General features: G+C 49.8%; 1 protein-coding gene and 1 pseudogene across 3 annotated transcripts in view; both read right to left on the bottom strand.

Annotated features, from left to right (window-relative positions):
• Positions 1 to 18,969, bottom strand: part of LOC137640106 (reactive oxygen species modulator 1) — a 46,464-nt gene extending 27,495 nt beyond the window's left edge. Inside the window, exon 1 of one of the 3 annotated variants that reach the window (XM_068372568.1) lies at positions 18,836 to 18,969. The gene's annotated coding sequence lies outside the window, so the exon portion shown is untranslated. Of the gene's footprint in view, positions 1 to 18,552; positions 18,719 to 18,835 lie in introns of those variants that run through there. The other 2 variants (XM_068372570.1, XM_068372569.1) reach the window with 2 other exon arrangements.
• LOC137640367 (5S ribosomal RNA) lies at positions 12,553 to 12,671 on the bottom strand (annotated as a pseudogene).
• Positions 18,970 to 19,206: the final 237 nt, after the last annotated feature.

The following is a 19,206-nucleotide window of genomic DNA, read 5'->3' on the forward strand; positions in this document are numbered from 1 at the left end:
GATATCGAAGGAGACTGATGACGTTCCTGTGCGCCCATGACGAAATCAGGGTAAACACTCTGATGAACACCTGAGGTGCTGTGGAGACGCCTTCTTTACAAGAAAGAGTTGACTGAAGAAGCCTGGGGAGCCGTCGACGACCTCCTGGAGAGCATCCTTCTTGAGCATGGTCTCGACTTCTGCCCGAAGGGCTAGCCCCTTTGCCGATCCCATGGCATAGGAGCTCAACGACACTGGATTCGCTGTCAGGGGAGGTTGAGATGTCGTGAATGGGACGCGATAACCTTGGCCGATCACGGAGACCGTCCAAGAATCGGCCCCATATTGCTGCCACCTGTGCACGCAACTTTGTAGGCATCCCCCCACAGGTGGACACGCGGGGGGACTGCCACTCCTAGCGTTTACGGCCGAGGCCGCTCCCTCTAGGAGTTTTGCCTCCCCTGGAGGACTTACCGCCCCTCTTGTCCTTGACAGGAAAGGGCTGGGGCTTAGACACCACTTTCTTAGCTGTCGGAGCCTGCTTCGGCGTCCTGCGAGGCTGCTGCTGATGTTGCTGCGGAGCTGGAGGCTTGTAGGGCCGAAATGCAAGGGCCCTTTGGAGGAGCGAGTCTTGGCTAGACTTCTTCCACCTCTCAGCTGTGCGTTCCATATCCTTGGGCTCAAACAAACTTCCCCCAAGGATGGAGGAGTGTCTGAGCCTGCAGACATCCATGGCGGGGACCTTCGGGTGGATCTTCTCGGTCACCGCATCACGACGTTTCAACACCGAGTTGGCCCACAGGTTGGTAACCTGGTGTGCCAAAAACTTGATGAAGCAAGTGCCCGAGAGGAGGAAGGTCTCCAGGGCCTTCCTATTGCTCTCCTTAGACAGATCCTCAGAGCGCAATAGGATGCCCAGAGAACCCAGCCAGACATCCAGCCACGAAGTGGCCTGCATGGCGCACTCCGCAACCTTCCCCTGGCTTAGGATCTCCGACGCCGAGAATGTCACCTGCCGGGCGGAGAGCTTCTCAAGTGGAACTCCCCTAGTAAGCTCTTCCACCGAATGGTGGAGGGGAAGAGCGAGGCTGAACTCCCCCATGATCTCAAAGTACCTCCTCTGCTGTAAACGAGGAGGTGGGAGGAGTTTGTTTCCGGCAGAGGAACGACTGGAGGAGGCGAGGTCTGCGAGCTGAGTGTCGACCCTGTTTCTGGCACTCTTCACCCCCTGAGACCAGGGCAGAGCCGCGCTGGCCTTTGGGGGCTTCCGAGTTCCATAGACCTGGTCCAGGACCATGTCCTTGCCTTCACGAGGGGCGATCTCCGGGTCCTTGAACCTGTTGGAGCTGCCTCATCAGGCTCAAGACCTGCCAGAAGGCATGCTCAGACTCGTGCTGCTCTCCTACCTGCGGACTGGCAGCTAAGTCTCCTGTCCCCAGAAGCTCTTCCTGGGGAGACACGTGGACGTTCTCCCGGGGTCTGGCTGGTTCCTGACGAATTCGCGAAGAGGACTTCGGAATCGTCTTGGAGTCCTTGGGTTCCCTCCTGGGCGGGATACAAGACTCCAGCAAAGAGGTCTGGAAGGTACCTTCCATGTGAGTCGGTTCCCCTCCACGAGGAGGAGACTCCCCCTTTGGTGACAAGGGAGAGACCGCCGCCTCGCTGGATTCTCCTGAAGACGGAAAGGCCTCGTCCACAGGAGAAGGAGAAAACGACTGCGAAGGGGACGGAGCCTTCCTGGCGGACCTCTTAGGAACCAACTTCTCCCTGGGAGAAGTCACCACGAAGTCCACTCCTCTCCTTCTCTTCAGTGGGGGCGAGTCCGTCCTTGGCTTGAGTCCCAGATCGGCGAGTGCTGGCTTCATAGCCTGCACTACCACTCTCATCAGAGGACCGAACCAGGACTGACGAGATACGGACGCAGTGTCCGTAAATCACGCTGGAGGGAAGGAGATCTCCTGACCCTTCGGAGTGGACGCAACTGGGCCTACCTGTAAAAAAGAAGGGAAGAATGTTGCCTTGACCTCTCCGACGATTCTTCCTTGTCCTGCGAGAGAGACCTGCGCTTGCGCGGAGGTGATCCTGACTGCGACCTGGAAACATGCGTCCCTGCTGCCGCCACGAGCTGAGGAACCCGACGAGAACGGGGGTCGCGTTGGCGCTCGCGCGAGGGAGGATCCAATGGATCGCGCGCGGGGGGCTGCTGGAGCGCGGGCACGTAGTCGCACGGAGATAAACGAGTGCGGGAGCGATCGCGCGCGGGCGAGTGGGCATGTGGGCGCGTTGGCGAGGGAACGCGCGGGCGCACAGGAGATCGCTGAAAGCGAGCGATGGTGCGTAGAACGCGCAGGCGAACGACCGCGCGTGGGCGAGCTGGCCGCAGGAGACCTATGTCTATCCAGTTCCAGGTGGCGCTGACGCGTAGGAGAGCGCTTGCGCGCGGGCGCTCAGGAGATCGCTGACGCGCTGCAGATCGCTGACGCGTTGGAGATCGTTTTCGCGCTGCAGATCGCTGGCGCGTAAGATGACGACGCATAGTCTGCTGCGCACGATCAGGTGGCGCGACGCGCAAAGGCGAACGCTCGCGACCGGGCTCAGGAAGAGAAGGCGCGCGGGCTCGCAGGAACTCTGGACAAGCGCGCAGGAAACCGTGCGCGCTGCTGCGCAGGTGAAGGAGGACGAGCAGGAACGCGTGGGCAAGGAGGAGTCAAATACTTGCCCGCGTCCAGATCCGGAGATCTAGGGCGCGTGGGCGAGCGTTGGCGCGCAGGGCGCGTGTCAGGAACTGGATGCGCAGGTGCGCGCTGACGAACAGGAGATCTTGTGCGCTCAGGAGACCGTTGGCGCGCTGGGCGCGCAACAGGAACAGAAGGTTGCAGGTTGTCCACAGGAGAGCGCTGGCGAGCAGAAGGGCGTTGACGATCAGGAGAGCGCTGGCGAGCAGGAGAGCGCTGACGATCAGGAGAGCGCTGGCGATCAGGAGAGCGCTGGCGAGCAGGAGAGCGCTGGCGAGCAGGAGAGCGCTGGCGAGGTGAGTCAGGAGACTGCAAGGATGGAGAGCGCTTACGCGCTACTCACGCGCAGGAGGGCGGCCAGGGGAACCCTGACGCGCAAGGGAAGCCCCCCCCCACCGTGGAAGACATCCCTTTGCCCCGAAGGGACCGATGCCCGTCGGCTGACGAGTTCAGAAGTCTGCTGGCCATCTGCGCAGGAGGTGGAAGGTCTGGCAGGCGTAGGAGATCGCGAACGATCACCGGAGAGGTCTAAGGAAGAGGCTGCTACAGTCTGCTCCCGGCGAGGAGGATCCTCATCAGAGGACGGAGGAGGTGACGACTCGTAGAGACGCCTCTTGACTACCTTATAGGGAGACGGGAGGCCCCTGCGACGAAGAGGACGACGAGCCTTACGGCGAAGGCGGCCACGAGGGAGGTCATCAGGGTCGTTGGTCCTCCGAAGAGGCGTCTCAGTCAGAGCGCTCCCCCGAGGGGAAGACGTAGCCGCAGGAGAGACCGTGGGACCCACCTTCCCCTTCGAAGGATGTTCGGAAGGGGGAGGAGAGCCTTCAGCAACGTCCGCAACATCAGGAGCAGCAGAGGTTTGACCAGACCCGTCGGAAGCCTCTGCCACCACGACGTCGACAATAGACGGAGGGTCTACCTCTGCTATCACCGGCGACTGCTTGACAGCGGCTCCCAACTGGATAAGGTCAAACAGGGCTTCCTGGGAGGGCAGGCCCTTAAGCCCCAAGGAAGCCCAAAGCTGAAAAAGATCATCGTTAGACACAGAGTTATCAACGTTATCAAAATCCTCCCCTGGGGGAGGAGGGGGAGCCTCCCCGCTATGGAAGGCGACGCCCTCTCCCGCACCCCGAGATCGGGAAACAGAACAAGGGTCTAAGCTACCACTCAGCGGCCTCTCACGAGAGGCCGGCCGAGTGGGAGCTTCGGAGGAGGTTTGGGCGGCGGAAGAGGAGTCCCTGGAGCCTTCCTCCTTCAAAGCAACCCATGAAGGAGAAAGGTCTCTCCTGGACTTCTTCTTACGCCGGCGGGCAAACCTCTCCCACTGGGAGGTAGACCACTCCCTACACTCACTGCATGTTACTTCCCTGTCACACCGTTGGCCTCGACACTGCGGGCAAAGGGTGTGAGGATCGGTTTCCACCGACGACATGAAGGTACCGCAGGGGCGGCCGGCGATTCCTGGCCACTTGCGCATGATGACAACAAAAGGGGCAAGGCCAACTTCCAAGCACAGCTGAGGAAAAGCAAAGAAAAAGATTAAGGCTGTCAATAACGAGGACGATAGACAGACACGTCTGCACATTGTCCGAGCCAAAAGTGAAGTGAGACAACTCACCGGTGTGTGGGGGGGAGGGGTAGCAAGCTATCCCTTCCCCTACCCCCTTGCTAACTAGCCCGGGGGTAGTTAACCTTCGTTAAAAATCTATTGGCTCGTCAATTTCAGCTACGCCGAAAGTAAACCCAATGTAAATAGCGTGGTTTGTATTTCGGTTACGGAACAACTGAGTGGTTGCTTTTTTTCAAGCTTACACAATCAACTGCAATTTTGAAACTCAGGAGTCCTTCTAAAAACAGTGCATGTCAGTTGACTGATATGAATACCATTGTTCAGACGTGCAGTAGTTGCTGCTACTCGTATTTTTAGATTATTGGACATTTTCATAGGCATTACAATGGAACTCCAAGGTTTTTGCGTGAACATTTAGTACTACCAAAAAGTGTTGTGTCCCAAGGTAAATGCCGAGGCAGTATTATTATGCCGAAATACTAGCCCATGGGGCTAACATGCCTAGCAAAACATAGTCCATTTGCCAGAACATAGGAGCAATGAGATAATGTTTAATCGCGAGTATACGTCAGACCAAAATCCAATAAATAACTAGCTCAATAAAGTAACAAAGTATTTGTAATATGATGCCGACTTCTACGAGCAACTCGACTCCACGTATAATGGAATGGAAAATTAAGTTTTCTATGCGTCAGGAAGTCGGGCAAACAAAGCCTCCAATGTTTTGACCCTGTTTCATTATTATGATTTGAATTTGATTCCAGTAATTCTTTTTATTACGATGATTGTTGTGTTAACTGTAGGTAACACTTATTTTACCCATTTTCAGTATTTTCCCACCCAAAAGCCCTAATTTCCCACTGTGCGACTGGAACCCCAATATTGTACGGGTAGTTTAACATTAACCTATTAAGCATCCCCTCCGGACCACCTCGCTGCTAACGTGCCATCATCCTTTTTTGACAGTTGGCGGCGGTCATTTCACTAATGATAGTTTTTCAAAGTTAATACTAATCTTTATGCTTATACATATACAGTAATTCATATTCATTGTTAAATGTAAGAATATTAATTAAATAATGGAAAAAAAAATACTGTAATACAATCATTTTATTTCGAAAGGCTACATAATACAGAATGAAAAAATTATATACTTATGCATTATTATTCTTTTGTTATTATTATCAGACTCCTCATCTAATATTTCATTTATTTCATCTAAAGAAATATGCCTCGCATTTAGGCTGCTTATTGTGAAAAATGCAAAATAAATTGCCCTTTCTAAATAAATGCCCGAAGCGCAATGAAGGGAAACCAGGCAGTACCAGTTGTCTAACATTAAGAGACCTTCAGAAAAAAGTTGCCAGACACTATATAAGTTTGCATTTACAGCTTACATGTGCTAAGAGTGTTGCCAAGTGGTGTTCCTATAATTACTATACAAGTAAACATATCATTACAGGACTGACGACTTGAAATAGATTTGAACGTAACATTCCGTTAAAGGCGGTACCGAGTAGAATGTGGTGAACGTATTATTACTGGGTGACGCTTAACAGGTTAAGGGAGTCCTCTACAGTATCTCTAAATAGGACAAATTCAAAGATAATTTGTATTTTTCCTAACCATACAAACCTTAGCTATTTACAGAGGGTTTACCTTTTAGCGCAGCTGAAATGGCGAGCCATTAGAATTTAACGAGGGTGTATTACCCCCGCGCTAGTTAGCGGGGGGGTAGGGGAGTGGTAGCTAGCTACCCCTCCCCCCCTCACACACAGATGAATGATCACTTTCACTTAGAGGTAGGACTTGTCTTGGGGGACAGGGCTGGCAGGCAAATATGTGTAAATAGCTAAGGTTTGTATGGTTAGGAAAAATACAAATTATCTTCGAATTTGTCATTTGTTCCGTAACCGAAATACAAACCACGCTATTTACAGAGGGTGACTTACCCCTTAGGTGAGGTGGAAAGTCCCCAGCCATACTGGCTTTGGCTTTACCCGGGGACTCAGAATCCGAGTGAGTCGCACTCGAGAAAAGGAGTCCCTGCACCTCACAAGTTCCTTGGCCAACGTAAGCTTGTGTGTGAAGGAAGAAGTGTGACCCGTCCTAGGCAGTTGACCTGGAGTTCCAGAAGGAACTCTGGGTTAGGACGTTCCCAATACCACCTCGTCAGGGTATGGGGGACGCGACAGTATTGACTCAATACTCGGAACACAAGGAAGCATGGTTTACCTGCAGAGGTTCGAGGTCAGCTATGCTGAGACCAGGATGCTGCTTCCCCGTAGAGGGGATGATGAAGAAAGAAATAAGAGCCAGACATACTTCCTTCGTTCATGCAGACTAAAACCTGATAACAATGCCCTCAACCTTCAGCTACCTGTCCAAAAAGGAGCCTGAGGTTAGACCAGCTGTTGTGTAGCCACCACAGAGCGATAGAAAACGTATCGAGACTCCTGTGGGTCACGCCCTGCAGGAAGCGGGCTGCGAAGGTCATTAGACGCTTCCAGACTCCAGCTTGTAGCACCTGCGTCACAGAGTAGTACAGTGAACCCTCGTTTATCGCGGTAGATAGGTTCCAGACGCGGCCGCGATAGGTGAAATTCCGCGAAGTAGTGACATCAGAGAGAGAGAGAGAGAGAGAGAGAGAGAGAGAGAGAGAGAGAGAGATATTGTTTTACGTACGTAAATGTAAATTTTAAACAAAAAAAAATATGATAGGTTACAACATGTAGACTTTTAAAACCTTCCCTTTGACTTAATGCATACAGTACGTACAGTACTAAACTATAAAACAGGCACAAATACAGTTTTAGAATGTGAGAATATTAAAGTAAAAAATAAAGATTGTTACTGTACTCACCACGAAAGAAGTTCAAGAAAAACTTGAATGATGATGGCGATGAATTTGCTGCACAGTAGAAATGATGATGATGAAGCTGATGATGTGTTCTACTGTGCAGCCAGGTAGTATTTTACGTCTCTTCAGACGGAGGTGTCTTTTCCTGGGACACCTCTTCAACTTCTTCCTGGGAAACTTCTTCAATTTCTTCCGAAGGCGTACTAGCAGGAGGAACTGGCTCTTTTTTGCGAGGCTGGAAGAACATTGTGATCGGAAGTTGTTGCCGCTGCTTCTTTTTTCGATCTAAGAGCATCTTGTAGGGAGTCATTATGTCATCAACCTTGTTGCAGAATTGCATCGACCGAACCATATCCTCGTCCCACTCTTGCAACATTTCTTTCAACTCCTTCGCATGGTTGCAGGCCTTGGCAAGCCGTTCTAATGTTAAGCCCGTTTCTTCGACATTTTCTTGGGTCTCTTCCTGGGTTTCACTCTCTTCTTCGCTTGCCGATTTCGTCAGGTCTTCGAGGTCTGCGTCAGTTAGGGGCTGGGAATGGCAGTCCAACAACTCGTCGACGTCTTCAGTCGTCATGTCGCCAAACCCGTCACCTCCAATTATGGCAGCCAACTGCACAGATTTGCGTATTGCAGAGTGTTGGATTTCAGCAGGTGTAAATCCCTCGTCGTCGTAAACAATCTGGGGCCACAACTTCTTCCAGCTCGCATTCACAGTTGCAGGTTTCATCTCTTGAAGTGCCTTCTGAATATTCTGCAGGCACGTGGCTATGGTGTACTGCCGCCAGTACGCCTTCAAGTTAAAATCTTCATCCTCATTATCTTGGGCAGCATCCACACACGCAACGAGGTCCGCCAAGGTGTTCTTCGTGTAGAGGGCCTTGAACGCCCTGATAACCCCCTGGTCCATCGGTTGAATTAATGACGTGGTGTTGGGTGGCAGGAACTCAACCTGAATGCCCTCATGCGACAGGTCAGTTGCGTGTCCACCAGCGTTATCCATAAGGAGAAGGATCTTGAATGGCAAGCCCTTCTCTAAGAGATATTTGCTGACTTGCGGGATAAAACACTGATGGAACCAGTTGGAGGTCAGCATCTTCGTAATCCATGCTTTTTGATTATGCATCCAGTACACGGGAAGGAGATTCTTGTTTTTATTTTCCAAAGCGCGAGGATTTTTCGACTTATAAATAAGCCCCGGCTTTAGCAAAAATCCAGCAGCATTGCCACACATCACGAGGGTAACGCGATCCTTGAATGCTTTAAAGCCAGAGGCTTTGGCTTCCTCTTTGAACAGGAAAGTTCGCGACGGCATTCTCTTCCAAAACAAGCCGGTCTCATCCATATTAAAGACTTGTTCCGGCTTGTATCCACCTTCGGCGATAATATTCTTGAATGTCTGGTTCGCGTAAGTTTCAGCAGCGGCAGTGTCAGCCGAAGCAGCCTCGCCATGCAGGGAAACGCTTTTCAGAGCGAAGCGTTTCTGAAACTTCGCGAACCATCCTTTGCTGGCGGAAAAACGTTGTTTCTGAGGCTGGGAATCAGTGGATGTCCCTGGTTGAGGATCATCTGCATCATCATCTTCTTCAGCATGGTTGCCGTCGTCGTCTTGAGGTTCCTTTGCAGCAAAATTCTCATACAAGCTCAAAGCCTTTGTTCGGATGGTGTTCGTATCCAAGGCTATGTTCTTCTTCCGGCAGTCGGCAATCCACACAGCTAAAGCACCTTCCATGCGTACGATCGTTTTATTACGCGTTGTAACGACTCGCTTCGCTGATCTGCTAAAGGTGATTGCAGCCGTCTTTCTAATGTTTGCCTCGTCCTTCTTGATATAGCGAACAGTAGATTCGTTGATCCCAAAATGGCGCGCAGCGAACGCGTAACTTCTACCATCTTTTAACATATCAAGAAGCGTAACCTTCTCAGCAATCGTCATCATCCTTCGGTGGCGTTTAGGCTCACTACCAGCCTTAGTGGAAGCAGAACGCTTGGGAGCCATTGTACAGTAGGATTTGACAAAAAGTTCAACTTAAAAAGGTCGCACACAGCACAGATTAAACTTCACAAACTTAAGAACGTCTACTCAGCGATACGCGGGAACAGAGAGTGGACGACCCGGGCCCGCGAGAACCTAGATGCTGGAAGCTGGAGATGATGGCAAAACACCAATCACAGGCTAAATAACAAAACTTGAGTTCTGATTCGTCATCTATCAGCGCTTGAACCAATCACAACCCGTCTTACAGTATATGATGCGTAGGTTACCAACTCATACAAGATACCCCGCGCATACCGTACGTACGTATTAATAATAATAATAATACAGTACAGTACTGTAATAATAATAATAATAATGATAATAATAATAACAATCATAATTTTATTAACAACAACAACAATAATAATAACAATAAAAATAATAGCTTTACGTATGCTACAGTATTTCATTCTTTTGTAGGATGTGTGTGTCTCTCTCTCTCTCTCTCTCTCTCTCTCTCTCTCTCTCTCTCTCTCTCTCTCTCTCTCTCTCTCTCTCTCGTACGCTTATTCGAAATGTGATTTTTGCAACAAAGAATATTATTGGATGCAGTACACTACTGTACTACGTACGTATACATACAAAAGATTCATGGAAAAGAAGCACATCCATTACATTTGTAGTACGTACAGTAGTAGCCATCAGCAGCCTTACACCATTCTAATATTGTATGACTGCATCTGATTTGCGTTTCATGTTCGATTTAATTTTACTACGTACTGTATACAGTACTGAATTATCGTATGATAATAATACAGTAATAATAATAATAATAATGATAATAATAATAACAATAATAATTTTATTAACAACAACAATAATAATAATAACAATAATAATACATGTAATAGCTTTACATATGCTATTTTATTCTTTTGTAGGATGTGTCTCTCTCTCTCTCTCTCTCTCTCTCTCTCTCTCTCTCTCTCTCTCTCTCTCTCTCTCTCTCGTACGCTTATTCGAAATGTGATTTTTGCAACAAAGAATATTATTGGATGCAGTACTACGTACGTATACTGTACATACAAAAGAATCATGGAAAAGATGCACATCCATTACATTTGTAGTATAGTAGCCATCAGCAGCCTTACACCATTCTAATAAGGTATGACTGCATCTGATTTGCGTTTCATGTTCGATTTAATTTTACTACGTGCTGTATACAGTACTGTATTATCGTATGATCACATTCTCTTTTCGTGTTTTATTTCTTTCTGTACTGAATTATATATCATATGTAATGCAATGAACAATCAGTAAGAGCAGATATTACTAATTACAGTATTAATGGAATTACAGGTAACAAAATATCGTATTTGGGGGTCTTCAGATTTCGCAGTATTTTCGAATTTTCCGGAAAATCCGCGATATGTACTGTATATATATATGGGTTATGGAAAAAACCCGCGAAGTGGTGAATCCGCGATGGTCGAACCCCGAAATAGCGAGGGTTCACTGTATTACTCAAAGGCGAGGGACGTTGCGATGTATCCAATATCGTGCTGTAGGGCGACGTGACGGGGGAGGGTCTGGAGACAGGTCGAGATGAATGTCCTTGAGTCCGGGCTGAAGAGGTATACTGGTGACTCTCCCCCGTGTCCTCCTTGTGCTCCCAAATCGGCTGCAACTGAGGACAAACTGCAGCTGTTCCCAGCGCTAACCTCTCGATTCCTTTACTGGCAAGAAAGAGAAGGTCTTGGGACATCAGATACAGAATGGAGACTCGAAATCTTGAATGAATTGGACCGAAGGGCCGGGACCCCCAGATTCTGAGTCTAGCCAACAACTCAGGAGCGAACCTGAATGTTGCCTTCCCCTCTTCCTTAGAAAGGGGGGAGTCGTAAGAAGATTGCTTACACACTGGCCGTGGCCAGAGTGAGCAGGAGACCCAAGGCGGAGTACAATCCGAGGCCTGTCGTAAAGGGTCTTGAGAAGATCTCTTAAAGGACTAAAAGTCCGAGCCATGCTCCAAGTTGGAGGTCTTCCTCCGACTAGGGCAGGGACGATCGTAGCTTCGCATGAGCGAGGATAGATCCAGCGGGCAGGAAAAAGTTATTCCTTTAAGCCTGAAGGTCAGGGAAAGGCTGAGCGACAGGCTTCATTGCCGAAAGCGGAAAGGAGTTTCCTCCCGCCGAAAGGCAATAAGACCGTAATTGCTGAAGAAGAGGCCTCAAGGGAAGAGGTATATCTCCCACGGCACCAACCACCTTAGACTCTTCACTTTGCCTGGAAGACCCCTGTGGATGACTATCGCAGAAGACGCGACCTCCGTACCGCGACTGTAGCGGGTTGTCTTTTCTTGAGGAGGAGGCGTAGTGTCTCCAGGCATGAAGCCGAAGCGACGCCCCGGTTCGGGAGAGATGTCGCAGTGTGGTTGTTTGAGTAGTCTGCGCCGTGGGAGAAGCTCTCCCGGGAGTTCCGTCAGGGGAAGCAGAGGGTCCAGAAACCGTTCTGCGCATAGTCCCAGTGGAGCTCTCCCATTGAAAGGTTGACAGACAACCTGGTCTTGTTGAGACCCATTGTCCACAGACAAAAAGGAGGGAAGACGCAGGCGTCGAAGTTGTCCCACCATCACCGGAATGCATCTTGCCAGAGTCTCGGGGTCTGAGACTGGGGGGAAGAACAGCGGAAGCTTGAGGTTCCAAGCTGTCGCGATCAGGTCCCCCAGACCAGGACTTGCTGGTTACCCAAGGTCAAAGACCCCCAGGTACACACTCTCTACGAGGCTCTGCTCGGATAGTCGGAGAGAACATTCCCCTGCCTGGAATGAGAGAGCCGATGGTGGTATTGAGAGAATCTCAATCATCCCGGTATCTCTACTGCAAGATGTGAAGGTGTGAAAATGCGTCCCCTGCTGGTTAGAATACGCCAGAATCATGAAGTCGACACGCACGGGGCGACTCGGCAGGAGCTGTAGGATCTGTAGAGGGGCTAGACTAAGGGCCCTAAGCCTGCCTGAATGATGGAGAGGTATCCTTCAGGTCTTGACCATAGGCCTGGACCGGAACATCCCCCCCCCCCCCTTTCCTTTGACGAGTCCGAGAACAGCATCAAGAATGTGGGGAAAGGACGAGAATATCCACTACCATCAAGAGGCTCCATAGGTCAACACCCATTGCAGGTCTAATAGTTCCGCTGGTCCCATAGGGCCCAGGAAGTCCAGTTAAACATTGCCTGAAGCCACCGGAACTTGGACCGCCCCACATGGAACTTATCCTGAGGCGACCGTTTGGACTATAGACGTGTCGATGAGGAAAGGAGAACTAGGAAACGTTCCAAGGTAGGGCTGAAAGCTCTGCTTGACTGAGAACAGGTACTGCGACTCTCCTCAGTCTTGCCACAGTCAACTGAAAGGAAGGCTCGGAGGATGTGGTAACAGAATCTGGCGTCCCCAGGTGGTCACCCATCCAAGTACCGACCAGAACCGACGTTGCTTAACCTCGCTGGACGGACGAGAAGCGGGGTTTCCAACGTGGTAAGGCCGTTGACTCAATATCATGGCCAGATACTCCAGATGTTGAGGCAGAAGAAGAGAAGGCTCCAAGCAAAATACCATGAACCCACACTCATGGTAAGCATCCGGAAGCTTGTCCCGGCGCTGAAGAAGGTCGAACCCGAGCCTACCGGAGTTGACCAGCCCTCCAAACAGCAGAGGAGGAGGAAGCCTGCACCTGAGCAGCCATGAGGAAGGCAGGGAGAGTTCTCTGGGGAAAAAAACCTGCTATGCCACGGCGGGATAGCCACACTGCATCATAAGCAGGAATACTTGCAGTCTAGGCTGAATTCGACGAGCTCCCTGGAAGATGGATGGAATGGAAACTGAAAGTACCCGTCCTTCCGATCCAGGGTTTAAGGAGTCCTGTCGCCTCGTTACCAGTCTGATCGATTCTGCTGTTCTACGTTGGCCGAAGTTTGTTCGACAAACTTGATCAGGGCTGAGAGGTCGACTACGGAACTCCCCTCTCAGATCCTTCCTTACAAGAAAGGATTGACTGAAGAGGCTGGGGGTGAAGCCGTCGATGATCCTATGGAAGACCTTCGCCTAAGGTATGGATCATTCTGCCCAACCGGGCAACTCTTGCTGACGCTATGGCATAGAGGTTCAGAGACACTGAATTCGCTGACAGAGACGGCAGGCGCGATATCCTTGGCTGATCACGGAGATTGTGCGGGAATGGGCATCGGGAAGCTGTCATTCGGATGAGTAACCTTAAGCATCCTCCCAGCGAAAAACCTGCAATCCTAGAGTTCGTGAACTCTGCCGCTCCTTTTAGGACTATGCCCCCCCGGGGGAGCCTCCCATGCCATCTGTTCCTGACAGGAGGAAACTGCAATTGGACACCTTGTCCCAGTTGTCGTAGCCGATAACTTAGGCCGACGTGGTTGAAAGAAAAGGGCGCTGGAGCCCTGCAGTCTGGAAGAAAGCGCCTTGGAGGAGTGAAAACGGAAGTCGATTTCCTCCGCACAGCCGCTGTCTAAGTCTCTGTCCTTGGGCACAAGCAAACTCTTCTCAAGGATGGAAGGGTGTCTGAGGTCGTCGACCTCCACAGATGAGACACCCGAAGGAAGCCCTCAGTCAGCGCGTCCAAATGGTACAACATCGAGCTTGTCCGCAAGTTAGATACTTAACGACGAAAGGCCAAGGTGCCTGAGCTCGAGAGGAGGAAAGTACCCATGATCTTCCTGTAGTTTCCTTGAACCAAACCTCGGGCCGTAACCAAGGAGAGAAAGGACCTGGTAAGCCCCCAGAGGAAGGGGTAAGCAGTCACCCCTTGTCCGATGGAGAAATCTTGAACGGAAAGCCCCCCCGCCAAAAATCCTTCCAGGGAATGATGGGGAAGGGCTAACCCAGGTTCTGGAAAGAGGAGTGTTGCTCAGATCTCCCTGAAGTTTCTCCTATTCTTGCAAGTGCCATGCTCTGCGTTTACGGGGTGAGGCCGTGTTCTGGAAATACGCTCCAGAAGAACTCGCCAGGCTGGCCATGCTGCGAAAACCCCATTGGGAATCGTGGTAGCAATTGCCCTGGAGCTCGCGCGATAGTAATTCAAAGATTTGCGCGTGGGCAAACGTGGAAGCGCCCATGCGCGGTAACGCAGGAACGCAAACGAAGGTGAGCGAAGGAGCGCAGAAGGCGTGGTAGGAAGGGCGAGAGCTTGTGGTCGGCAAGCGATAACCCATAGACGAGCAATGGATACTGCAAGAAATAAGCCGACGTTTGTGCGAAGAAACACTGTAGGTTCGAGCGACGGAACACCGTCGGTTCGCGCGATGGCGTGCGACGGAACACCGTCGGTTCGCGCGACGGAACACCGTCGGTCCTCGCAACGGAACACCGTCGGTTCGCGCGACGGAACACCGTCCGTCCGCGCGATGGAAAACCGTTGGTTGGCGCGCGGGCGAACATTGGAGAGCATGGGCGCGGACGCGCATGAGCGTAGACGTGCAGGCACGTGGGCGTGTGGGCGCGCAGGCGAATGATCACGCGGGCGCACAGGCAAGCGGTCGCGCAGGCGAGAGATCGCGCAGGCGAGAGGTCGCGCAGGCAAACGGTCGCGCAGGCGAACGGTTGCGCAGGCGAGCGGTCGCGAGGGTGGGCAGGTGAATGAGCGCGAGTCCGAGGCGGCGAACGCAAGCGTTAGCGCGATGGCGGGGAAACATGTGCCGCGTGGGCGAGGAAGACCGCTGGCGATATGGATCAACAGGCGATCAGTGGTGAGCTGGTGAGCGCTAACGCGCAGGTTGGCGATGGCGCGTTGTGGCATGCAGACGCGATGGTGAGCAGCATGCGCAGGTGAGCGATCGCGCGATGGCGAGCAGCATGCGAAGGTGAGCGATCGCGAGCAGCATGCGCAGGTGGGCGATCGCGCGATGGTGATCAGCATGCGCAGGTGGGCGGTCGCGCGATGGCGATCAGCATCCGCAGGTGGGCGGTCGCGCGATGGCGAGCAGCATCCGCAGGTGGGCGGTCGCGCGATGGCGAGCAGCATCCGCAGGTGGGCGGTCGCGCGATGGCGAGCAGCATCCGCAGGTGGGCGGTCGCGCGATGGCGAGCAGCATCCGCAGGTGGGCGGTCGCGCGATGGCGAGCAGCATCCGCAGGTGGGCGGTCGCGCGATGGCGAGCAGCATCCGCAGGTGGGCGATCGCGCGATGGCGAGCAGCATGCGCAGGTGAGCTAGTAACTGGCGAACCATGTTCCTTCAGAAGTGTTGGAGAACGTTGGCTGTAACACGCGGGCGATCCGGAGATCGCCGAGAGACAGGTGATCGCTGGCGAGCTGATGATTGCTGGTGAGCTGATGATCACTGACGAGCAGAAGGCAACGCGTGGAAGCCTGCGCATAGAAGAGTCCTTGACCCCGACCTGAACCGAAGTTCTAGATCGCGAGGGCGAACGTGGGCGCACAGGGCGCGTAACAGGAACCAACAGGAACAGCAGGGATGATCATCATGAGAGCGCTGACGAACAGGAGAGCGCTGATGAGCAGGAGACCGCCTGTGCGCTAACACTGAGCAGGAGCAGGAGAGAACACAGCAGAAGGGCGCGCAGGGGAACCCTGACACGCAAGGGAAGAACCCCCGTGGGAGGCAACCCTTTGCCCCGAAGGGATCGTTGTCCGTCGGGCTGACCGTTGCCCGTCGGTAGACGAGATCAGACTGCTGTCCATCTGCACCAAGGCGGAAGATCAAGAAAAAGGAGTTGTAGGCTGCAAACGGAGATTCAAAAAGGCGCCTCTTAGCACCCTTATAGGGAGATGAGAGGCCCTTACGACGAGGCGGACGGTGGGCCTTACGGCGAGGGAGGCCAACAGCAACAGAAGAATCCTCCGAAGAGGAGTCTCTATGAGTGTACTCTCTCGCGAACGAAAGAGAAACACTTCGTAGAAGAGACTGGTCAGCCAGTGACCTAAAAGGAGCAATCCTCCGAAGAGGAGCTCCTGCAGTTGCCCAGCCCCTTGAGCGAAACTGCAGGTATGATCGCTCAGCACCAAGAGCATAGTCGAACGAAAAAAAGGCAAGAGAAGAACCCCCCAAAAAGGGAAAAACTCAAGCCTGGACAGGAAAAACTTCCCTCGGAAGGAAAGTTACCCGCCCAAGGAGGCAAGCCTCCTGAGAGTTCTAAAATGAACTAGAGAGCTGTCCGTTGTCACGGGAGTACTTCCAGTAGAAGGAGACACGCCCCTGACGAAAATACAAGGGGGAGGCAGCAACAGCCGAATCCCCAGGACTCAACAAGACAGCTCACACCGTTGCCATATTACAGAAACGAACTAGATCGGTAACTGTAAAAAAATAAAACAAAAAGCATTAGTACACATTCATTCCCCCGGGAAGGCTCCGAAGAGGAATCCCGAGGGAAAGGAAACAAGAATTACACAACAGGCACGTGCCCTCACAACCACTTACACTCACGGAAGGAGAGCTGTAACCAACACAGAATTATAACAATTATAATTATGTAACTATGTAATTATGTAATTTAAAAATGAATGAACACTAAAGAACGAACGAAAACCAAGAAAGGAATCGTTCTACAAGCTGAAAAAAAAAAAAAACTACAATTAGATTCATAAACTAATTGAGACAAACGTACAGCGTAGCAACCCCCCCACACGGAAAGGAAGCAACAAGGGCGTAGTAACACGTAGTAAAAGGGTGAACGACCTCAAGAGAGAGAGAGAGAGAGAAAGACATAAGTCAAACTCGATCGCCACCCATAAAATTACGCCGTGGTGGCCTAACTGCCGAGGACTCCACGTAGATATCGTACACTACACACACAACTCTGAAAAGGAAACTTACTGATTTCTATACTCAAATATATATACAAACATGAAAACATGTTTACATATATATAGAGTAAATGAAAAGTAAGCGATTAAGTAAAGACAAAACAAACAATGGCTGCCAAGAGAGGACCAAGACAGAGACGTCTGTCACAGTCCGAGCCAAAAGTGAAAGTGAGCATTCATCTGTGTGTGAGGGGGGGAGGGGTAGCAAGCTACCACTCCCCTACCCCCCCCCCCGCTAACTAGCGCGGGGGTAATACACCCTTGTTAAATTCTAATGGCTCGCCATTTCAGCTGCGCTAAGAGGTAAACCCTCTGTAAATAGCGTGGTTTGTATTTCGGTTACGGAACAACTGATTATTTGCAGCAGAAATTAAGGTCAAATGTTGAAAACACATTATTTCATCATCATCATCTCCTCCTACGCCTATTGACGCAAAGGGCCTCTACAGTATTAGATTTCGCCAGTCGTTTCTATCTTGAGCTTTTAATTTAATAATTCTCCAATCATCATCTCCTATTTCACAATTCATAGTCCTCAGCCATGTAGACCTGGGTTTTCCAACTCTTCTAGTGCTTTGTGGAGTCCAGCTGAAAGTTTGGTGAACTAATTTCTCTGCCCAAACCCTCCCCCGCCACGGAGTAATGGGGTGCTAAGCATCTCTAAGTCTATAAATACTAAAGAAAATTTAAAACGTCATTCAAGCTAGAAAATTATATTTTCATATCTGATACCCGAGGTTGAAACTAAAATTATACTCTTCTTTGATACGCATTTAAGAAAAGTGTTTTTTTAACAGTGTCTGAGTACAAGTGGTCATTACCCTTTTATAGGAAATAAGAAGTGTTACTGGTGTTTTTAAAGGTACAGTATTTTTAATGGTTTTGATGGCATTATTCATTAGAAATACATACTTCTCCAGCAAAATGGACGGGTTAAACTAGGAAAAATTTCTGAAAATCAATTTCCAGGAGTGAAGCTGGTTAGGAAGCAAATGTGGGGTTTTAAATTTACCGAGACGTAGTTTTAGGGTAAGCTATGGATATGGTGGTCTAAGGACGTGTTCATGGGGGGGGGATGATCCCAATAGGTGTGAAGATAAGAATATGGCTCCCAGGCTAAGTTAGGTGGGAAACCTAAATGCAGAGATGACACTTCTTATTTTCTTCATTAGGAATATGGTACAGTAAATCTTCACCCACCTCCTCTTTCAATATATATATCATATGTAATTAGGATAATCAATTGTAGTTGGTTCTACAATTAGTACACTATTTGGGGTGTATGTATGATAACGACCACCTGTACTTGTAACGACGGCTGACTAAGAATACAACAGGGTAAGGGAGGGTCGCAGGGGGGCGTTAGCTCAACCATTAGGTAATAGGTAAGGACACTGCTTGTAGGCTACGTTAGGGGGGAGAGTTTAGGTTAGTTGTCCATTTTTCATGTATGAGGGAGGAACTGGCCGCTGATATGCAAAGGCTAAGAACTATTCTTGTATATTGTATTTGTGTATATTCATTAAAAATACACATTATATAATGGATTTGGAATAAATCGAAAGGAGTACAGTACTTACTTTGTAACTTGATGAATTTCTAAAACTATTGTATGATTAAATAAAATGTCAAAATCTTCTACCTTTGTGCCCTTTTAAAAACGGAATATGATAAAAGAAAATCCAGGTAAACATTAACATCGTCTGCGCAAAGGGCAATGGTGTGATACGTAGGGAACAATGACCAGCCTATACCATAGCAACAAGAACATGAAACACATACGTATACTGCAAAGAAAATATCAAGGAATAGAAAAAAAAAACAATGAATCGTGATGAATAATGTGAATTACTTTTCACCCACCTTTAAATATGACTACTTGAAGAAGAGACTAAGGAAACGTGAGAAATCTTTCTTCTTCTTCTTCTCTTTAAATGGGAGATTGTTTTTCTTAGCTTGTTTACAAATATAAAGATTCCAATACCAACAAGTTTCGAATTGAATCTTGTTATATATTTAGAATTTATTGGGCTTTAAAACAAAAATATTCTAGAGTCAGATTTTCTTGTCTACATGATATGGACAAGACCATTTTTATATGTAATTGTTTTCATTAGATTTGTTTATTTTTGCATAAAGCAGAAAAATATTCTAGGTTCAGAACCTCCTGTCTAGATAATATGGATAAAACAAGTTTCATATTGTATCGGTGTCTGATATTAGGTAATACTTCT

This window comes from Palaemon carinicauda, chromosome 4 (assembly GCF_036898095.1).
Source record: "Palaemon carinicauda isolate YSFRI2023 chromosome 4, ASM3689809v2, whole genome shotgun sequence".
In the NCBI taxonomy this organism is placed as follows: Eukaryota; Metazoa; Arthropoda; class Malacostraca; order Decapoda; family Palaemonidae; genus Palaemon; species Palaemon carinicauda.